Source organism: Tachypleus tridentatus, chromosome 8, assembly GCF_004210375.1.
Source record: "Tachypleus tridentatus isolate NWPU-2018 chromosome 8, ASM421037v1, whole genome shotgun sequence".
In the NCBI taxonomy this organism is placed as follows: Eukaryota; Metazoa; Arthropoda; class Merostomata; order Xiphosura; family Limulidae; genus Tachypleus; species Tachypleus tridentatus.
Window position 1 is genome coordinate 31,860,434 of NC_134832.1, and position 20,998 is coordinate 31,881,431.

The window sequence follows — 20,998 nt, forward strand, 5'->3', positions numbered from 1 at the left end:
AAATTGCGAGTGAACATTTCGGTATCTCTTGATTGGACTCAGCTTAACAGTTGGGCTGCGGGTGAAAAGCGCCAAGGTTCGCGAGATAATGATGCCGTACACATCCCGTATTTTCATCTGTAGATGTCTTTTGTAAAAGTGACAGTTAATTCCGCTATTTAGCTCAGAGAGCTGACCAAAGTCCCTGTGTTCACTGATAGACTTTTCAAATCTCTTTCCCTCTCACACACACATAAAAATATGATTCTAAAGTATCGTAGTAACTCGACAGCTGAGCAGATGGCATATTTCACGGAGATTACACCCTCCTGAAAATGAAATTCTAATTATCTACATAAATATGAGTGTGTGTGTATGTTAGGGCCAGTTTCAGCTCACTGAGATACTGAAAATTGCGTTAAACACACATTTTTACAGCTCATTATTTCTCGAGTTCTATAGTCAGTGCATACAAATTTAGTTCATGGCAAAAAAATGATGGGCAGAAAAGATTTATGGCGATATTTTGCCATCGTTAGAGAGGGAACGGGCGCGAGCAATAACGAGGGAACAGAATGTTGTGACGTTAGATTAGTTGGTTATTATCATAACTGTGACTATTATTCTGATCGCCTCCTCTACATTGTGTGAACACGTGTTTAACAATGTATTCCATCTTTTCCTTCGTTGCAAACAGATCTTAATGAGTGACAAAGGTTATCGTTTGTCTTTTAACACATTAGTCTCCAGTAAATGGATTATTAATCCTTGTACACGTGAGAGTCGTCACTTTTGTTCTGTAGTTTGACCTTGTAGCGTGACTGTTTGATACCGTAAATGACACTCTTTCAACCATGTCACCTTTGTTGACGAACTGACAATAACACAGCAGTTAGAGATTGTTCATAGACGTTACCCATCGGGAAATTGGTGTTTAGGGACATAATGTTTGAATAAAAGCACTTAAGGTTCTACAGTCAAGCGCCATCTGCGAAAAGACTCTTACATTAACTACTTGAACAGAAACTCAGAAATATCAGAGTGCTCTTGAATATTGGAGGGAGTTCGTCGCCTATACGGGAGTGCACTATATATACACATTAGGATCTTTTCGAAAGTATACGATATGCACATTAGGGCAATCATTACTGAGAGACGAATTTTACCGGTTCATCAATTGCCGATTGTTGTCAAAAGTGTACAGAAAGTGTACAAGAGCACGTGTTTGGTACTGTGACATCACTACATATATCACAAACTTCTAATAACGCATACATTTTGATAAAACAATTGTGTATGTGTATGTTTTTAACTTCGTAAAATTGCGAGTGAACATTTCGGTATCTCTTGATTGGACTCAGCTTAACAGTTGGGCTGCGGGTGAAAAGCGCCAAGATTCGCGAGATAATGATGCCGTACACACCCCGTATTTTCATCTGTAGATGTCATTTGTAAAAGTGACAGTGAATTCCGCTGTTTAGCTCAGAGAGCTGACCAAAATCCCTATGGTAGCGAATATTTTAACTGGTATTTCTCCTTCTAGTCTGTAGGTAAAAAATAGGGACGTTTACATCTCAACTTTAGGGTCTTTTACCATTCAGCCCAAATGTACATCACATGCCATACAGGCAAAAGTTTCCAATTCCATAATTTTCCACATTAACATTCTATTACTTTGTTCGTTTTTAAACACAAAGCTACACAAAGAACTATCTGTAGTTTGTCCACCACGGGTATTAAAAACCATGTTTCTAGTGTTGCACGCCCACAAAAATCCCGCTGTGCCACTGGGGCGGCAATTTTCTTCATCCTCGTTCTTCGTTCAGCACACAGTACGAACATTAATTATTAATTTATAAGAAGCGCATACTGTTGTGAGATTCGCTCCTAGTCTGTTGCAAGCTTTCAAAAACTATACAAATATATAAAGTAATTACAAAACAACATTGGTTGTTGTACTCGGGAAAAATGTTTTTTCATGTCTTTAGAATCTTTAGCTATTTTATTTCAGTGTTTAAAAATTTCATATTGTCTTCGAATATAAAAGATAATGTACCAGATCTAAAAGCAAGTTTGAAATATTTTGTTCTGAAGCCTAAAAATGGATGTATTAATATCAAAAAACGTTTTATCTAGTTATAGTCTGATTTGGAAAGTTAGGATTTTTGTATACGCCTGATTACGATGGTTGTGTTGTGGGCCTTACCATTCAAATGTTTCACATAACAGCTTGATATACCTCAAAATAATTTAATTTTCTACACGAAAGACGTCCAATCATATGACCTTTGAACTAGAGTGAATGGTGTTAAAGGTCAAGAAAAAACGGGATTGGATTGTTACCACTTTGTATACTTAAAATTAGTAATAAGTTAATATGGACATTTAGAAAAGTTATAAAATTCTATTAACGTTGCTACCAAGCGTGAAATGTATATATATTCACTGATAACTTCGTTTGCAGTGAAAGTAAAACGGTTTTGAATCGTTCGGGCTGGTTGAGGACCTAGCATGGCCAGGTGGTAAGAGCGTTTGACTTGTAATCTGCGGGTTCGAATCCCTGTTACACCAAACGTGTTCACCTTTTTCTTCGTGAGGGCATTATAATGTTAGGATCAATACCACTATTCGTTTGTGAAATAGTAACCCAAGAGTCGGCGGTGGGTGCTAAATTAGGGACGGCTGGCGCAGATAGCCCTCGTGTAGCTTTGCACGAACTTCGAAAACTAAACCAGTCGATCTGATTGAGAAAGTTCCAACATGCGTATTATAAATATTTAATACTTTATGTGGAATGTAAAGTATCAAATACCATTTCTAACATTGATTCACTTCTCACATAGTAATTATAAGTAGCGTTTAGAGATTTAGTTTATACATATGTTTGGGCGAATATATTAAAGTATATTAAAATCATTATGCTAACTAAATCCGTTGTATATGGATTTAAAAAAATTAAAAAAGAGCTTTGCATACAAAAAAGAATATGTTTTTAAAATAAAATAAATATCTTTATTAGTGTGAGCAAGAATACTGTTGTGATTTAATAAACCTGGCTATCTACTTCTAATTGTTTTAAGGAGTCAATGTTTATTGTTATTTCTGCCACCTAACGGAAAGAAAACTTTTTGTTTATTTTATATAAAACAACATAAAAAATGTATTAATTTAAAAAGTCAGAAACTGCAAAACATTATTTCATTATTAGAGAAAATTTTAATAATAATCAAGTTTGCTTTCTTTATCTCCAACTAAAAACATAAAACGGTTGGTTTATAGTATTAGTTGATAGTGCTGGTTTATAGTGTTGCTTTAGAGTGCTGGTTATTGTGTTAGTTTATAATGTTAGCTTATAGTGCTGTACCAAGTTTATAGTTTTTCTTGACGACGAAGAATAAAGTATATAAAAAACCTTTTCGAATTGTGTCACAAATCTGATAAAAAAAACATCAAAGGCAAAAGATTGATTTAATTGCAGTAAATTCCTTGTGTGTAAAAGAAATAAATGTAGCAAGAGTTTAAAAAAAAATCGAAGAGAGCGTTTTGTGATACAAAAGTTATATTTGTTAGAAGCTCTATGTGTAAGCATCCATACACCACCCCTTTCTATCACTTCGATCCATTTAACACAATATTGCTTAGACACAAAAACCAGAACTTTCGTGGATCTTTGCTGCTTCGTTCTAAGAAAGCACCTCTCTCTCTCTGTCGTGAACCTCATGAGCAGAACGTGAACTGACAAGCGTGCGATTCACTGCGAGCTCATTTGTGCCAGCTAGACCTCGTAGAGATCGTTTTAATTCGCCGCCTTCACAAGAATTTTTCCGCCCTGTTCACCGAGTGTGAACAGCGCGATAAGAGTCCACTGCCTACGACTAAAGGTGCCCCCTAAGGAAACCTCAGCACGCGCTCGGAGAGCTCGGTGGTATTTCATTTCACGAACTCGGTGTCATTACGGGCACATGTGTACACTGAAAGATAGTTGGGCGGCTTTTCGTAAACGAGTATGTGTGGTGCTTGTTCGATCTGGAGGTCGACGCCGAAACCGAGAGTTTTGATCTAAATGCAAATCAATTATATTTAAATAATTTCCAAGCCGGTTCGTAGCAAGCCATATTTCCACAAGACTGGTAGCCACGTGGTTTTCTTAACACTTTCAGTGAGAGCTCACTGAATTTTTGTTGTAAGAATGAAGAGGAAAACTTTTAAATATCACGTTAGATCTTCTAGGAAAGGCATTAGAAAACAGAAAGAAATACCACACAAATTTTAAGTTCTGTAGCTAAGACATCGGGAACTAATTGATTGTTCTCTTAGATTCTAAACTGACATATGATTAGCTCAATTCGAACAAAAGAACGAACCTTTTAGTGAAGGGGAAGGGAGGGGCGTCGATGATTTCGTTAATCTACAAAATATATTCACTTATTTCGTGTAATTTCCATCAGTTCATAGTTAGTTTCAAAGGAGGTTTGTTTATGCTAACTTTATATCAGCTGACGCTTCTTTGCTATGCGGAGTTTTTCTATATCTTATTTTTATGCTTTCAGTTCGTTGACTGAAGTAAATAAAAGACTTCGTAATAATAATATATATATACACACATATTAATATTTAATTGGTTTGTTTGTTTGTTTTGAATTTCGCGCAAATGTGTGTTTTTCCTATAGCAAAGCCACATCGGACTACCTGCTGAGCCCACCGAGGGGAGGCGAACTCCTGATTTTAGCGTTGTAAATCCGTAGACTTACCACTGTACTAGCGGGGGACGAATTTCGCGCAAAGCTCCACGAGGGCTATCTGGGCCAGCTGTCTCTAATTTAACAGTGTAAGACTAGAGGGAAGGCAGCTTGTCATCGCCACCCACCGCCAACACTAGGGCTAGTCTTTTACCAACAAATAGTGGGATTGACCGTCACATTATAACGCCCTCAACGGCTGAAAGGGCGAGAATGTTTGATGCGACGGGGAGTCGAACCCGCGACCCCTGGATTACGAGTCGAGTGCCTTAACCTACCTGGCCGTGCCGGGCCTTGTTTAATTGGAAAAACATTGTATTGCAGACACATATATTTTGTGCATTTGTTAAAACTTAATCTCATATAACAGCACAAGAGTGTCTAGTTTAAGAAAATATTGAAGATCTAAATGAATACAAGAGCTTTGAAATGGGCATTTATTTTATACATATTTGTAATATGTACACTAAAGGGGAAAACTGGGTGGTGTTGAGTAGATTGAACACTGTTAAATCACTTTAATTAATAAAAGGAAAACTGGGTGGTGTTGAGTAGATCGAACACTGTTAAATCACTTTAATTAATAAAAGGAAAACTGGGTGGTGTTGAGTAGATCGAACACTGTTAAATCACTTTAATTAATAAAAGAAAAACTGGGTGGTGTTCAGTAGATCGAACACTGTTAAATCACTTTAATTAATAAAAGGAAAACTGGGTGGTGTTGAGTAGATTGAACACTGTTAAATCACTTTAATTAAAAAAGGAAAACTGGGTGGTATTGAGTAGATTGAACACTGTTAAATCACTTTAATTAAAAAAGGAAAACTGGGTGGTGTTGAGTAGATCGAACACTGTTAAATCACTTTACTTAATAAAAGGAAAACTGGGTAGTGTTGAGTAGATTGAACACTGTTAAATCACTTTAATTAAAAAAGGAAAACTGGGTGGTATTGAGTAGATTGAACACTGTTAAATCACTTTAATTAAAAAAGGAAAACTGGGTGGTGTTGAGTAGATCGAACACTGTTAAATCACTTTAATTAATAAAAGGAAAACTGGATGGTGTTGAGTAGATCGAACACTGTTAAATCACATTGATTAATAAGAGAAAAACTGGTTTTATTCACATAATACTGAGACAGTAAAAACAAAATGAAAGTAGAGAATATTTAGAACAAAATTATGGTTTGATAGTTCAGCACTCGTGGTTCGAGAACTATTGGATTTTTAATAACTTTGTGGCCATGTTTATTCACAGACACCAACTTTTATCTGTTTGTATACCAAATACACCTTAGCATTCTATAGAAACGATCTGCGGTGTTTGACGGGGCTGATATATTACTTTTTAATGATGTCTCATCTTTAGTGGGAAAACTTACACCGGGTGTTATTTGTCAATAAATTAGTGTTAACAGTAGTTGGTAATAACATTACATACTGTATAAATACACTAGCTGGAGTACCGGTCCCCTGGACATAAGTTATGTAACTTCATGATTAATGAAAAGTTATCCTAGGACATGAAACGTTACTTCCCTTGTACGTAACTATAAAACACACACAAACTGCAAAACGTAAAATGTGAAGCCGCAAGTTTACATGTTCCTCCGCATGGATCCAAGAAATCTTCATACCAGTTTTGGGAAAAATCTTATAACTGGGGCGAATATGTGGTAAAAAAAAAACGCCAAAAATCCTATGAAAAGTACAAAATGCAAAGTCTAAAACAAAAAAATGTTTTCGTATCTTCCCATGGATTGCCCAATGAAAGTCTGTATAGAATTTCGTGAAGATTCGTCTTCAGTGTACGAAGTAGTGGTAAGAAAAGGGGAAATGCATAAAAGCCCATAAAAACCACAAAAAGCAAAATTAAAAATTGAAATTTAGTGTGTGTCTCTCTGTAGATCGAATAAACCTCCATACGAATTTTAATGAAGATCAATTTATATACTGCGTAGTAATTACATAGATATACAACAAACAATGCTATTATATTGGTAGAGATACAATTTAATATTCATTAGGCTTATATGAAAGTTTTTGTTTCTCGTATTATTTTAGCATGCACAAAAATACAAATATTAATTATATAGTAATTAAAGTTATTACACAGTTAATTAAAATAAGTTACTTACGGGTATAAATATGGGGAAATAATAACGTGCTATCTCTGACATTCTCCCTATATGTAAACACGTGGCCTTGCTTGGCCAGATGGTTGAGGCACTCGACTGTAATCCCCGTCACACCAAACATGCTCGCCCTTTCAGCCGTAGGTGTGTTATAATGTGATTGTCAATCCCATTATTCGTTGGTAGAAAAGTAGCCCACGAGTTGGCGGTGGGTGATGATGACTAATTGCCTTCCCTCTAGTCTTATACTGATAAATTAAGGACGGCTAGTGCAGATAGCCCTCGTGTAGCTTTGCGCGAAATTCAAAACAAACCACACGTAAGCATGTCATATGAATATATGTAGGACGTATTTCAAAAATACACATGTAACCGTATTTCCGCCACTAGTGAGAATGCATAACTATACAGTATTTTTCTTTAGACATCCGTTTTAATATTATACACCATCTTACATATCCTCTTCGTGACAAGTTATGAATAAGACCTCGAACATTATACACGTCCAGGAAGAAGTTTCCGGCACAGGTTTTGTTTATCCCTATAGGAGGCGCTTATCCCAATACACTTTACGTTCTGAAACTTTTTATTAATTGTAAATACACATATCAGCATTGTATATGAGTGTATCTATGTGTGTGTTTAATATTTTAAGAGCTAAAAAACAATTTGTAAAAATTAAAGAATTATATTTTTAGAAATGGAGACAATGCCAAGTTAGACGTTTACTTTTCTTTTTGTTGGTAGACTAAAAGTGTTACGATTTTTTTTAATTATGTCTTTTTACTTTGGAGTCTTTAGTACAACAATGTAAGTTCCATAAAGTAAACGTAATTCTTTTAAAAGCTTCTGCCTTCGTATATACATAACTGACTGAGAGAAGCCTAGACATCTATGAATTTCAAACACAAAAGCGCAACAACGTACTGCACAAAGGACAGACTTAATTTCTTCCATGCATCAGATGATTCTGACAAAACTTGCTCTATGTGTGTGTAAAGAAGATAGCATTGAATGCGAGGAGCCATTTCTGTGTGGAAGACTTGATGAGGCTTTGCGTTATTCACCATCGCGAGTTTTATACCTCGGTGGGTTTGTTCGGACCTAACAATAGCTGGTCATCTTCTCTTTCTGAAATCCCGTTTGAGTGTGAAATTTCTCATCACCCGAAAAACGAACGCAGGAATGCAGAATGCTGAATAAACCTGTGTGTGTTTATGGTTCTCGGTCGGCATTCTCTTGGGTTCTATAGGTGGCCTCTGCATTTTTCTGAGACTTTGTACCTTATACATCTTTCTAACGTCAAAGTTATGAAAAAATAATACTAATTAAAAGGGAGGGGGGAAAAACACTCGTTACTGGTGAAGGTAGACTTTAATGGAAAAAAATAAATAAAAAGGTTTTTTTTATTAAGTATTCTTAACAATATTAATACTTATTTAAAAAAACGTAATATACTAATTTCAAGTCACTTTTAAAAGCTATCGTAATAATAAGACCGACATTGATCATCTATTTGTTTCTTGCATTTTGCTACACGAGAACCGTTTGACGGGGGTTCAAGCGCCCTAACCACCTGGCTATTCTACAAAATATTATCAATTCGGAAGTGGGATAAACTATATTAAACTTCACTTTGAATTCTCGATTGCGACCCTCGGTGGCCTCCGCAGATAGCCCGATGTAGCTTTGCTATATAGGAAAACAACAATTCAATTGCGATAAATAATTTCTACGTTTTTAATTGCGTTTCATTCTTGCATTCTTGCTGTTGTCGTAGTATAGATCTACCGCGAGGAATCGAACCCCGAACCTTAGTGTTATAATTGCGTTAACATACTACCGGCCCACCAGGAGACGTTGCATTTATTAGAGTCAATCGAAATTACACACTTTTAACTCGTGGTTAGCCATACCGGAAGTTTAACCTCAGGGTTATAGATGATTGATCTTTTCTTACCGCAAACAATACTTTAGAAGTAAAGAATCGACCACAATGTATCCCCACAATTACTTTAGAAATAAAGAATCAGTCATAATGTTTCACCACAATTACTTTGAAATTAAATAATCAATCACAATGTATCACCACAATTAACTTAGAAGTAAAGAGTCGACCACAATGTATCACCACAATTACTTTGGAATTAAATAATCAACAATAATGTATCACCACAATTACTTTAGAAGTAAAGAGTCAACCACAATGTACCACCACAATTAATTTAAAAGTAAAGAATCAACTACAATGTATCACCACAATTAATTTAAAAGTAAAGAATCAACTACAATGTATCACCACAATTACTTTAGAAGTAAAGAATCGACCACAATGTATCACCACAATTACTTTAGAAGTAAAGAATCGACCACAATGTATCACCACAATTATTTTGGAATTAAATAATCAACAATAATGCATCACCACAATTACTTTAGAAGTAAAAAGTCAACCACAATGTACCACCACAATTAATTTAAAAGTAAAGAATGAACTACAATGTATCACCACAATTACTTTAGAAGTAAAGAATCGACCACAATGTATCACCACAATACTTTAGAAGTAAAAAATCAGTCACAATGTATCACCACAATTACTTTAGAAAAAAAGAATCAGTCACAATGTATCACCACAATTACTTTGGAATTAAATAATTCACCACAATGTATCACTACAATTACTTTAAAAATAAAGAATCGACCACAATGTGTCACCGCAATTACTTTAGAAGTAAAGAATCGACCACAATGTATCATCACAATTACTTTAGAAGTAAGGAATCAGTCACAATGTATCACCACAATTACTTTAGAAGTAACTAATCAACCACAATGTATCACCACAATTACTTTAGAAGTAAAGAATCGACCACAATGTATCACCACAATTACTTTGGAATAAAATAATTCACCACAATGTATCACCACAATTACTTTAAAAATAAAGAATCGACCACAATGTGTCACCGCAATTACTTTAGAAGTAAAGAATCAACCACAATGTATCATCACAATTACTTTAGAAGTAAGGAATCAGTCACAATGTATCACCATAATTACTTAAGAAGTAACTAATCAACCACAATGTATCATCACAATTACTTTAGAAGTAAGGAATCAGTCACAATGTATCACCACAATTACTTTAGAAGTAACTAATCAACCACAATGTATCACCACAATTACTTTAGAAGTAAAGAATCGACCACAATGTATCACCACAATTACTTTGGAATTAAATAATTCACCACAATGTATCACCACAATTACTTTAAAAATAAAGAATCGACCACAATGTGTCACCGCAATTACTTTAGAAGTAAAGAATCAACCACAATGTATCATCACAATTACTTTAGAAGTAAGGAATCAGTCACAATGTATCACCATAATTACTTAAGAAGTAACTAATCAACCACAATGTATCATCAAAATTACTTTAGAAGTAAGGAATCAGTCACAATGTATCACCACAATTACTTTAGAAGTAAGGAATCAGTCACAATGTATCACCATAATTACTTAAGAAGTAAAGAATCAACCACAATGTATCACCATAATTACTTAAGAAGTAAAGAATCAACCACAATATATCACCATAATTACTTAAGAAGTAAAGAATCGACCACAATTACTTTAGAAGTAAAGAATCAACCACAATGTATCACCATAATTACTTAAGAAGTAAAGAATCAACCATAATGTATCACCATAATTACTTAAGAAGTAAAGAATCAACCACAATATATCACCATAATTACTTAAGAAGTAAAGAATCGACCACAATTACTTTAGAAGTAAAGAATCAACCACAATGTATCACCACAATTACTTAAGAAGTAAAGAATCGACCACAATTACTTTAGAAGTAACTAATCAACCACAATGTATCACCACAATTACTTTAGAAGTAACTAATCAACCACAATGTATCATCACAATTACTTAAGAAGTAACTAATCAACCACAATATATCACCACAATTACTTTGAACTTTTGAAGCATTTGTCATAGCGCATCAGTAAAGTTTGAAAATAAACTTAAATATTACAAAAAAAAACGCTTTAGTTACAGTAAAGTGAAGTGAGTTTCACTTCTTAACTACTCTCCAGTGACACGGCGGTATGTCTGCGGACTTACAACGCTAGAAACTAGGTTTCGATACTCGTGTTGGGCAGAGCGCAGATAGCCCATTGTGTAGCTTTATGTTTAACTACAAACACACACACTTCTTTTACCACCTTTAAAATGTGCAAAAAATTAAAACATTTGCTATATCATTCTACTACTTTAAACCACACAATTTCGTAAAACTACATTCTAAGAAGTGAAACTACAAGCGGTTAAACCTCTGTAGATGTTTGAAGAGAAGAGTTTCTTGTCCTAGGTCAAAATGTGAATTAAGGTCGCTTTTATCTCTTAACCAGGTACAAACATCAGCATGTTTAAAAGAATCTTTATCGAAATTGTTTGCTTTAATTTGGTGCTTTTAATCTTGATAAAACAACACATGTTGCAGTTTAACGCCTTATTGCCTTCCAAACGATATGGTAAGAAGTACAAAATCGAGTTTGCGCGGTCAAGTGAGCACGTATGACACTGTACCAGGCACTGTTCGTCGTTACTTGTTTCACGCGCAAGCCGCGATCGTGCACCGACTCGTAAAAATGGCGCCAAAAAGTTCAGTGAGCGAAAACGCAGCGATTTCACAGCTCGTCTGTTTCCTGGATGCTCGAGAGTTTTCCTGCGCTTTTAGCCTATCCAACTTGCTGAGAACTAAAACTGAGACACTTATATTAGTACAGTGCCATCTGTACCGTGATAAAATTTTAATGCTATATATAGATAGATAGAGAGCCATCATGGTCGCAATACCACTCATCTTTCCGAATGGCATATAATACTAAACGTCGAGAAGACAGCCTTTAACTTTATCTTCCAAATGGCCAAGACCAGGCGTCTACTGGACGAAAATCTATCCAAAAATATATTTTTTGTACACAAGATTTAAAGTAATGTGTTAAACTGTTAAGATATTTTTTCTCCCTACTTTCTGAAGGACCAATGAAAGCGCTTTTGGATGTAAAGCCCGCCTCCTGATTAAATACCGTACGTATATCACTGCTCTAAAGAGATTGGACTGTCGTACCCTAATGTACTCACGAGATAAACTCACAAACATTAAATCCAGACATTTCTTAAAGTCAAAGCGCATTCGCAAAATTAAGGTATTAAATTAACTAGAAAACATTCGGTAAGTACGTAAGCTCTTGATTTACTATACGGAGTACGTTCTCCAAGTAACAAGGTCGCCTATCCTTCAACTGAACAAGAATGTTATATAAGCACCCAACGAGGAACCATGTTAATTGCAAGTTCTTCTGGTTGAACTCACAGAATGTGTTAACTAACTAATTCTCGCTATTTTGTAAACTTAATTAATCCACGTAGTTTGGTACTGTTCGACTAATTTGTTACACTTTGCTCGTTTAGCCGAAGAAGAAATCCCGACAGATTCTTTTTTGGGATGAGGAACGCATAATTAGCAATGTTTGAAGAGCATTATTTCTTCCCTTGTAACTAAATATTTAACCATTTTGTTGTTTATATAACGGTTCCTCTTCGGTATGTGTCACGTGTGGCAACAGAAGTTCAGAGCTATAGTTCTCTTTGTGGTTGCTATGGTTATTACCTAATTTTTCATCTCGTTTTCGACTCCGTCGCTTTCGTAATCAATGTTCACAGTTTCCTAGTTTCAAAAGGCAGTCGCAAAATTATCAACTCGAGCGCAAAGAAACCAGCACGTGACGCGGAAAGACGCAGTGATACCAGCAACGACATAATATTTGCATATCTCTCGCTCGGAGTCTTGGGTTTTCTACGTGATGAAACGAATTCCCCAGTGGATCAAATAGTCCCATATAAAGCCGTATTCGGAAACTTCTATTCCAAACTTGTCCCAATCTTTACCACACCAGTAGCTTATGCTGCTATTATATTTCTTTCGACCAATACAGGATAGTATAGAAAACAAGACACGTACACTTCACGCCAGTCTCTAGCCGTTTCATATTCCTCAATTTTCTCGCTCGTTGCTCAGACTCACGTGACTCGAATTGACCTTACATAACGATGACGTGTACAGTTCCAGAACAATCTTGCCCTTACGGAGCAGCTGTCCTGACACTTCACGTCTTCTGAATCATTAATTGCAAGATCAATTGGATGGCCAAGGATTATCTGTAGCTTTCAGAAATTTAATGGCTGAGCAAACTATGTGATGATGTCAGAATTCTCGTAACGTTCCTGGCTCAGATGCTGCAATGGTTTATCTGTATCTGAACAGTCGTATACATAATAAATAGTCAGATGTCTTAATAAACATCAAACCTTATTGTCGTTGTTACAAACGAAATAAACCAACTTTAATTAGCTTCGCTCTTAAAGGAAAATTAAACAAAAACTCGACATTAAATGTATGAAAATCGTGCACAAAATTTTTTATAAAGGAAATCGTATTTTTATTTATAATTATAATCTGAGCAATTACAAAAGGAATGAAAAAATAATGTAATGTCGAATGGACTACGGAGTTTAATTTTTATGTCAGTGTTTCCTCATATACTGATTATTAATCAACAGAGACACTAGCTGTATGATGTTTATATGTATGTATGATAAACAGAAACACTAGCTGTAATATGTTTATACTTACATGTGTGTAATCAGCAAAAACACCAGCTGTATTAAATTTATATGTATGTAATCAACAGAGACACCAGCTGTATTAAATTTATATGTATGTAATCAACAGAGACACCAGCTGTATTAAATTTATATGTATGTAATCAACAGAGACACCAGCTGTATTATGTTTATATGTGTGTGATCAACAGAGACACTAGCTGTATTATGTTTATATGTGTGTGATCAACAGACAGACAGCACTGCCATATACAGTGGTACCTCGGTTCTCGAACTTAATCTGTTCCAGAAGGCTGTTCGAAAACCGAATCAATTTTTCCCATAAGAAATACTGTAAATTAAATTAATCCGTTACAGACCTCCAAAAATTACGCATTATGAAGCATTTTAAGTAAAAATATTGCTTATTTATACCTGTATAATAATACTTACATGCATAAAGTCAACCACAAAAACTATAAACACAATAAAAAAACAATAAATGAAAATTTAACTGCACTTTACCTGTGCTGAGGAGAGCTGATGTCGTAAGTGAAAGGTGGTGAGGAACGTGGAGAGTAGGAGGGTTATTATTGTTTGGAAGGGGAGTCACCTTCCATAAAAACGTCAGGTAACTCTCCTTCTGAAGTTCTGTCTCTTTTTGTCTCTTTGCTTACAACCTACTTGAGACTCACTGGACCTATTTCTCATTAAAAACTTGTCTAATGAAATTTGTTTTTGCCTGGCACCCACCCCATGTCTCACCACACTATGTATGCCACTTTTCTTCCTAAATTTTTCAAACCACCCCCTACTAACCTTAAAGGCATCACTTGTATCAGCACTCGTTCCAGGGGTGTTTTTCAGGAGGTCAGCATGCAACTGCTTTGCTTTTTGACAAAAAACAAAAAGAAAAACAAGAACGTTCACAGCAGATTTTAGCGGGGGTGTGGACTGAGCGACAGGTGCAGGTAAAATGTTTTGGGCAAGCTTGGTGTGGGCCAAAAATGGTTTGGGAACCGAGTTTATGTTCGGCAACCGAAACATTTTTTTTTCAAACAATATGTTCGAAAACCGAATTGTTTGAGAAGGGAGTCGTTCGAGAACCGAGGTACCACTGTATATAAATTAAATTAGACTTTTACAAATAAAATCACCTTAAAAATTGTGAAAATAACTTATTAAGTTGTTGATGTTTCGAGGGAACGTTCTTTTTGAAGGCAAAAACAAGCCCGAATCGTTCGTTAATACCCAAAGGACTTAAAAAACAGATTAGTTCTTTTACGATTGTGATTCTTTAATTGGTGTTGGAGGGGGCATTATGTCAGGTAAGCACTTTGAAGTGCTCAATAGAATGATCAGCTGTGTTGAAATGTCAAGATACAGGTATACCTTGTATTGTGATCAATGTGCTTCGTAAGTGTTCTCGTGGCGCGGCATGGCCAGGTAATTAGTGCTCTTGATTCGTAATTTGAGGTTCGAATTCCCGTCGCGCCAAACATGCTCGCTCTTTCAGCCGTAAAGCCGTTATAATGTGTCGGTTAAATCTACTATTCGTTGGTAAAAGAGTAGTCTTACACTGCTAAGTTAAGGACGTCTAGCGCAGACAGTTCTCGAGTAACTTTGCGCAAAATTACAAAAAACAAACAAACAAATAAACAGGTGTTCTTGTGTAAGTTCAGTAAGCATTCGGCCAGTGCTCGTATGTACATTTGGTTCCAGTTCTTACAAATATCGTAATTCAATAAACTAATCATTTAGATGTACAGGTGGAATGGCTGTTTACAGAATACGTTGAGTTAGGGCCTCTAACAGAAGTTTTATGATCAATGTAAGGGAAAGTTTTGCATCTGCTCCTCTGACAACTGTATATATTAACTTGGGAATCAGGTGATAGTTGTATGTTGTTTAGAAGTCGACTACGGACGAGTAAAGTTTTAATTTTAGTGTTCAATGGTATTGTCCTGTTTTATGATTTGGAAATTATGAATACATGTGTTAACTGTGTGTTGAATGGGTGAAACGTAAGTTTAAACAGAATAGGATTACAATGGACATAGGAGTGTGTTGGTTGAAGCGAGTTTGGACGCTTGTAATTGGAAGTTTTGAATTGACTAGACTATTGGTGTTATCATTACTGGCATAGTTTAAATTAGGCAAAATCGGGAAAGCTAAGTTCGGACATTTATTGTTAATGTAATGAAGAAGAAAAGCAGGTAGCCATGTTTTCTAATAAGTTGACAGATTTTATATCATAACCTTGATCGTTTCTGCAGAGATTACGCCATCTGGTGAGCTGTGGCTTGGGAATGGTTCTTTGACGTAATGAAGATGCTGGAATGAAAATGTAAGTAGCTATGTGTGTTTGTAATGTACAGATATCAAAAGACTTGCGTCATCAGTAACGGAAATATTTATGTGAGGAAATGAAATGTTTTGGTGAGAAACATAAGACATGTATTGAAACGATGGGTGAAAGGGTTGAACAAAAAGGTCGAGTACATCATTAGTGCATGTAGCTATACCATAAAGGTCATCAATTTGTTTACAATATAAGGCAGTTAGGATATCTGTGTAGTTTCAAAATATTCCTTCTTCAATGTAACCAACAAAGCAATTAGCAATGGAAAGACCCTTCCTTCCCATTGCTACACCCTTCACTAGTTTATATAATTTGGTGTCAAACGAAAAGGTATTTAACGATAAAGATATTTCTGTTTGTCAGGGTTTTAGTAGGTGAGTCTGTAGTATCCCTTCTGTCAAGGTAGTGTTTTATGGCATTGAATCCAACTTCATGTGGAATGAAAGTACACAACGACGTTATGTCAAGTGTGAATAAAATAATCGAACCTGATTTTGACTTAAAATTCGCATTTTTTCTAGGGCGTCATTGGTGTCTTGAATGAAAGTAGACAGTTGATGAACTAAGGGATTTTGGATGGAGTCAAGATAACTAGAAATAACTTCAGCAGGACAACTGCAAGTTGAAACAGGATAGTTTGGGTTATATTTCTTTAGTAAAAGAAAGAAAATACAAAACTTTAAATATCCTAGAGTTTTGTATTCTTTTTTTACTGAAGAAACATAACACACACCATTAGAGTGTAAAAAGCTCAATTGTTAAACTTTTTAGACTCTAATGGTGTGTGTGTTTTTCTTATAGCCATATCAAACCCTTGATTTTAGCATTGTAAATCCAAGGCTTGCCACTGTAATGGAAGTTCGTTATCGCTTATCATTAGAGCTATAGTGGGACGAACAGTAATTACAATTGAAAAGAAAATTTTTAAATCGGGTTGTTTAAGTCCTTTGAATGTTCACGAATGGTTCAGATTTCTTATATTTTGAATATCCTTTTTTATTATCATCAAACGTTTAAGTTATTTCTTTCGTTGCTATGTAAAATTGTTCTATATTTCTAATAATTTTTAATACTGTTCTTAAGAACCAAATTTATTATATTGTTTTTACTCTATTCTTTCATTCTCGCAGTTCTATCTCTTGTTACATCTTGTTTTGTGTATTGTTTCATATCAAAAGGTTCCACTTATCGATAGGCTTATTTCTGGTTTGCTTCAAACGTCGACAACTTAAAAACTATTACAAGTAGTTTCTAAAGGTAATATTTTTTTCTCTAAAAGACCAATTTATTTCATTAGCTTTGCATTTTTTCTAATTACACTATTTAGCATAAATTTTGTTCCTGGATAGTATGTCCAATGGTGAGGACAACACTTTCTGGAGGCCCACTAGTGGCTCACACTTGACATTGTGCCTCCCCCCAGAGGACTCGGTCCGTTGTGGCCAGTGCTTCCTGTTGTAGTGCGCTGCGGTGTCCCTGCTGTCCCAAAGGCAAATATAACAGGGAAACTTAGTAAAGCTTCCTTGGAAACCCATCAGTAATGCCACCATTTTGACGTCTTCGATAACCTCCCAGCCATATTCATCACACTTCAAGATCTTGACACTGTTGTATTCCTCTTTGAGGTGCACCGAATGAGCCAGGCGAAGAGACGGATACTTATTCTCATTATGGAGCAGCACAGCTTTGAGACTTCTGGATGAGCTATTAATGAAGAGGCGCCACTCGTTCGGGTTACAGGCAATTACAATTGCCTTGCACAAACCGGATACATTGTGGCAGAAGCAGAGCCCATTTTTACGAGTGAAGAAGCTTGAAAAATGTCGGTGATGCTTCCTCTGACTTGCAACTTGCATACTTTCATCTAACAAATCCTACTCCTTGAGTCTAGAAAGCTCGGCATTCGATTTTGTTAGACCAAGATTGTCCGTTTTACCTTGTAGAGTTTTTTTTTTTTTTTGCTTTTTTGCAGTGCTCGCAAGTAAAATGACGTGTCCAGGGTTTGTCATGGTCCCCGAGAGGCATGCCGAAATATGCCTTGTAGGCTTCACACATTTTAGCAGATGCTGTCACAAAGTACTTTTTCGCTCTTGTCTTGATAAATTGGCCACATACATAGCCGAATGCGTATGGAGAATGCTTGCAGCTTTTTGATGCCATTTCTAATAAAATCAGATAGGTTGAGCTGAAAAAATTGTAATTCGTTTCAACGTCTCAGAACACATTACACTATAATAAATACCCACTGAAACTTAATCTTTCCAAACTGCAATAATGTAAGTAGATCTTTGAAACTAGAACCCACTTTTAAGAAAATAAACCTTTTGAGACGGCTTGACTGGGTAATGGAAAAAACTTTATTTTAAATGTATGACATTCCTGTCATTTTCAGGCACAAGTAGTTTAGAGAGATGCACGAGCATATATACGCAGTACAGAACAATGAAATCACATGACCAGATATTTATTCATATTCCAATATAGATATCTTGGTACCATAAGGTGTTAATCTGGGGTGGGGATATTTTGCGTTTATTGATGTTAGCTACTTTGTTTAAGATCACTGTGTTTTGTATGGATATGCTGTATTTTTTTTAGTTGTAATTGTGGTAAACATGGTAGGGTTTCTATTTTATGTTCACTGAGTCTGAATTAAAATTTTCCACCTGTTTCTCTAATGCAAAATTCTGGACAGTTATTGCACGTTATTATATAAATGACGTTGGAATTGTGTGTTCCTATGTAATTTTTATGTAATAATGATTTTTGTGTAGTGCTTGGTTTTGGGGCGAATTTAACATCAATAGAAATATTGTTTTTGATAGCAAATGTTCTTCAAGCGTTGACTATTTTTGAAGAGGTGTCAGGGATAAATGGTAAACTGCAGTGTAACATTGTTTATGGTGTAATGGTGTCAGTACTTTTTGAGAGCTGAAATTTGAGGTTTTTGTTCTGATGGTCGTGTGTAAATGTTTCGACAATGGTTAGTAGACATTTGTTGAATGAAGACTTGCTTTATAGAATTGATTTCTTCATTTATTACTCAGTTGATTCAAGTCTTGAAGATATGTGTATAAAATAAAAGGTAAATCGTTTGTGTTTAATCGCAAAGGTACAAGAATTGTTATGATCCCTAAACCTTACAGTTGAGCCACCAAGGACAGAGCTAAGTAGCTAGATACACAGACAGACAAATAGACTGATTGAAAAATACATTGATTTAGAATTAAACTTTTTTCCTGTATTCAAGATGAAATTCAAATACTAGTTTTTTAGTTATTTTTATTTCCCTGGAATTAAAAACTATTACTTTTTGCTACTGACAAGATGTTATTATTTTCATAAAAAGTTCTAATTTTACCAATCAAAATCGAGGTACGCACGAAGAAGTCTTTCCCAATTACATAGTCAAACAGGAGGGAATCCTCAATAGCCGCGGCACTTGCAATTCTTTTAGGTAAGATTACAGGAAATTAATCCGTGATATTTTTATTCCATTTTATTAGCTATATTTTTTGTGCGTCGATAATACCAAGCGTGGAGCACGCAGACACTGATTCCATTTTATTACTCATTAGGATATTTACCCAGGCTGCTACCCTCAAATTGAAAGTATGTTAGGTAGGATATCTTGGGCGTAGTCAAATATATCAATCAAGAGGTTTGACTTCCTGAGTCCAAAACTGTAATTATATTTCAAATCATTCAAGAGATGACAGAGCTATGACCTGAAAGTTTGTACTTTAAAAAGAAAAAGAACATTCAAAACCCTTTTATGAGCCGTTATGCCGCGGCTGAAAAGGACATTTTAAGATTATTCATGTAAGTATGTTTTATATTCTATTCATAACTTCAAAACACACATAATGAAATCAGTAAGGATGAAGAATAATTATTTTTTCGTCAAAGCTTGAAAAGTAACTATAGGAGAAACTTCGAGTGTTGGAGAAAAAAATTACTAAATCGTTTGTCATAATAATTTTTCAAGGTTGGCAACTAATTCAGGGACGTAGGTAGAAATCTATTAGGACGAATAGCGCTACTTTAGGAGAGAGAAAAATGAAATGAGTAGCGAAGTAAAAATGTGGTTCCTAGGGGATCAACCCCAAGGTGCATTTTGATCATATTTGAGATTGTTTTCATTTCTTTTAAATGTTTTTATAGAAATATATAAGTGCAACTTAGGAAATGTGATCGCACCCTACTTGTAATTTCATAAAATAATTCGTTAATATCCTTTATGAGAAGATAGTTGCCCTAATGATGACTTTATAAAAAACTTTGTGTACGTTTAGCTGAGCTAGTATTTGTAAATACTTCCACAGATTAACGCTGCGGGTCTAATAAAGTCTAAGAGCTTACATTTATAGAAATAATGTTTTTCATCTATGTGTGTCCGTCCGATAACAAAAGTGATCAAAACTAATTAAACGTATTTGTATTAAGTAATTTATTTGAACTAACAGCACGTTTTTAGTGTGTTTTTTATTTAATGCACAATCTTTAGGCTCCATTACTTAAGCCTTCTGCAGGTGCAACACGTTTAATAAACAAAGTAAATGTACTTGACAAGCTATTTTATCATTTCGGATTTTTTTATTAGGGTTAAGTTCTATAGTTGTAAATTACATTGCATTACAGGTCTGGTAAAAAAAAAATCAATGCTATGCATTGAGTTTCTAAACGCGCTTTTTGGACTTGTTAGTTGAAATATACCTGTAAACATGTCTTCCCTGTAAGACATCAGAGTGTAACGTGGAAATATCAATAACGAATAGACATTCTCATTGTTTCATTCTTTCAACCAGTCACTTCTTTCTTCTCTTCGGTCGATTTGTTTTGAACACCATTAAATATTTATGTGATAGAAATAAACAGTTATGTGTTTATCATTCTCTCAATCAACCCGTTTCTTCTTCGTCCCTGTTAATCTGTTTGAAATATCATTAGAAGATTAAGTGACCTAAGTAAACAGTTACGTGTTTATCAGTCTCTCAACCAACCCGTTTCTTCTTCGTCTCTGTTAATCTGTTTGAAATATCATTAGAAGTTTAAGTGACCTAAGTAAACAGTTACGTGTTTATCAGTCTCTCTGT